The following is a 3,516-nucleotide window of genomic DNA, read 5'->3' on the forward strand; positions in this document are numbered from 1 at the left end:
AGTTATCCCCATTTTACAGACAAGGCAATTGAATCTCAGAATGGATAAGTTTCTAATGTTGCACAGAATCTGGAGAACAGGGCTGGGATTCAAACCCAGGTCTAACACTCAACCAGATCCTGCCATTACCCCTCCAACACCACAGGCTACGCTGTTCTTAGTCCTGACTCCTTGCTTCCTCTGCGAGACTCCTGGCAAGTCTCTTTACCTTCATGTAGCAGGGCTTTGCCATTGCTCTGCTTCACCCCCTTGGCACATAATATTTCCTTTCATGCTAGTTACACTTCTGATTATCAGAACCTGCAACTCTGCCTGAGGGCTCTCTTCCACCTTTGGAGCCAGTTCTGCCCCAGCACAGGATAGGCCATATGTTCCAGGGAATTACCACTCTCCACCCACCTAGTGATGGAAGGGAGTGGGTGGATAAGTACTCCAGCTTCCTCATTCTTGGCCGGGATAACTCTGTAGTGCTTGCCCTGCTCTGGCTCCAGAGTTCCTCACCAGCGTTATACTCTAGTTACACACAGAGGAAACTTGCTTGCAAACACATCCTTTAACAATTTTCTTCCCTTCCCATCTCATTTTCCCACTTCCTAAATCAACTTCTTGCCTTAAACCCTTGTCAGCATCTGCTTCTAAAGCAGCTAAGATTCTTTATATGCTTCGAGTTCCTTCACTTGTAAAAAGTGAAGGTGTATGAGACGAATTCAAGAATTCTATAATTCTATCGTGTAATAGTAAATGTAACCCAGACATGAAATGGGATCTTCTTGTCTCTTATGGACCAGATAAAATTTGCTCGACACCATCAACTCTAAATTTATGGCCATGGAAGTCTAAAGCCTTCTCAAGAGTTCGGAGAATTCTGAAAGCCTTAAGCTCTTTTGGTCACATTTACTTCCCAGGCTTCTGCTTTCTTAGAGACTCTAGTCTGTACCGTGTAAACCTAGATACTAGGATCTCAACTTCTTTGAATTCTCTTAAAGCAAAGCAAACAACAAACAAAACGTTCCAAAACCATTTGCATCTTTGTCAGACTTTAATGAACTTCTGGAGAGACGATGAAGGAGTGATTTGGGTTCCTGCAACACAAAGAACTGCAAGCGGAACAGCTCTTACCACAATTCTTAAAAGGTCCTTTGAGGACCCCACGGCTGAAGAGTTTCAATGATCCTTCCCCTCACTTAGTCTCACCTCTCTCCTTCTCTTTCTTCTTCTCTCTTCAAGTCTTCACTCGTTTTTCTCCGTTACTCTGAGGAGCAACAACATTCTCCCCTGACCGTATAATCCAGGTTCTCCCTTCTGGAGTGTTTCGGCACAGATTTTTCATCTAAGTCTCACAGGCTTGCTTATATCAAGTGGCCTCATTGATTTATTCTCAAACAATGACACATTCCTACTAAGGAGAATTTTGGCGGTAGTTGTTCAGCTAATCATCCCTTCCATTTCCACCTCCTCCTTCTCATATGAATTATAAATAGTTTTCTTTCTTTTCCTCTTTTGGGCACTCCTGTTATCTCTTTGACTTACTAAAATAGGAATCCTTAATTAGTTTTCATTTTTTTCTGTTTTATACTTCTTTTTCTCTCTCCATATGGCTAATATCTTTAGTCCTCTTTTCCAGGCAGTTCTTAATGCTGGTCTCTACCTCATTGTAACCATGTCACACCTTTCTTCAAGTTGAAGATGGCTTTTCACTGTTCTGCAGAGAATGTACATGATGGTCCTTCAAAGAAGTCTTCCTGTATTGAGAAAAAGAAGTACATACTAATAATTCCTTGTGGTTTCCCTAGGCTGATTATGCTACAACTTCGTTTTTCTTCTTCTTTTTTAATGTAACTTATTTTTTATGGACAGTATCTTGCATTCATGATGGATGCTTTCTGGGTTTTACCATACATTTTAATGTTAAAGTTTAAGTTATTTTTTACAAGCAAGTTGTGCAAATGAATAGTTTTCCCCACATGGGATCACTAATTATAAAAAGATGACAGTACCACAAGGGTTGTCTTTTTTAATTGAAAAGCGAACAAACTGTCTAGTTATATTTCCCTCCAAACCACAAATAGAGTAACTGAGACTCTAGCCAACATAATCAAAGCTGAGAGGATTAAAAATGCAAAAACAAATTCTCACATCCAATTAAGGGTTCGCTGCTATATACGGGCTAATCAATACCAGCGGTACTTACCTTGACCCCAAGAAGATATCTTTAGTAACCCCCACTCAGAACATTTACCTCAAGTAGCCTTTCTCATTTCCAAATCATGAGTAATGATAATACTTTGTTAATTCTATTTCATAGAACATTTTGCAAGAAGTTTTATTTACAATGCCAACTTTTAAAAGGTCACTAAAGTTAATTATACAATAAATTAGGCAGAAGTCACATTACAAAAAGAGGGAAGCACCAAAATGCCATTTTTTTTTTTTTTGAGAATCCACAGTTCAGTTTTATTCAGAGCAAAGGAAAAAGAAACTTGATCATACTGGAAGAAACTCAGCCATAGGTTTGGAATCTGTACTCAAACTACACATACAATGAAGACAATATTCTGCTAATGTAATTGATTTGCTGCTGCATTTCCTTACTGTTTGTTTAATATTAACAATTATAAGCAGAGCAGTGCAACAAGTATTTGGAACAATCTTTACACGTTACAGTGTCAAAGCACAATATTTCACTTCTCTTCACACCACTGGTTCTCTTTGTGTTCCTGGGCTTCTTCTTCAATAACGTCACTTTTGATATTGAAGTTCTTGTGAATCTCCTCAGGAGTTTTCCCCTTGATCATATTGGTAACAGTCTGGCATGTCACATCAAGCAAACCTTTGATGTCTAAGCAGTTTGCAGCCAGAATAAGTTCTGAAAGAGTTCCTTGGACAACTTTCAGGAATTCTTGGTCCCAAATAAGAATATCATCTGTTCTCTTTTCTCTGTTCTCATCATCCTCAGAAGGAGGATCATCTTTGCAGTGGTGGACCACTGAATGGCTTTTTAAAATATTGTGGCATTAACATTTTGTAGAGGAACTGGGTCATCACCACCTTCATCATTCATTCCTAAATCTTCCAACATGATCTTGATAGTCACAGATTGTTTGGTAATTTCAGCATCAACTTCAAATATCTCTCCATCAGATCTCTACAGCTTAATTAAAGGCATGGTGCTCAGTCTCAAGGAGATGGCGGGCCAGAGGCTGATGAGAGTAGGGTGGCATCAGCCAACATGAGAAGAGAAAGGTGAATAACAAGACCATCCACAACTTCAGTTTCTAATCAAACCTGAATTATGCTCTTATCATTGTTTCCTTGCCGTCAAGTTCATATTACCTCTGTTTGTTTGTCTGTGTCCACTAACAAGCAAGCACCAAGCTCGCATGAGGTGTGTCGGAGATTCATTGGTGGAAATGTCAGTGAAAGTTAAGAGCAGGAAGGAGGAAGTAGGGAGAGCCTTCAGACCACAATGAGGTTCTCACACCTGTGCAAGGAGAGAGGAAAGGAAGGAGGATTGGG

General features: G+C 39.7%; 1 pseudogene; it reads right to left on the reverse strand.

Moving 5' to 3' along the window:
• Positions 1–2,671: 2,671 nt before the first annotated feature.
• On the reverse strand, positions 2,672–3,166 carry LOC105292506 (annotated as a pseudogene).
• Between the last annotated feature and the right edge of the window lie 350 nt (positions 3,167–3,516).

The sequence above is a fragment of the Pteropus vampyrus genome, unplaced genomic scaffold (genome assembly GCF_000151845.1).
Source record: "Pteropus vampyrus isolate Shadow unplaced genomic scaffold, Pvam_2.0 Scaffold58, whole genome shotgun sequence".
NCBI classification, from domain to species: domain Eukaryota; kingdom Metazoa; phylum Chordata; class Mammalia; order Chiroptera; family Pteropodidae; genus Pteropus; species Pteropus vampyrus.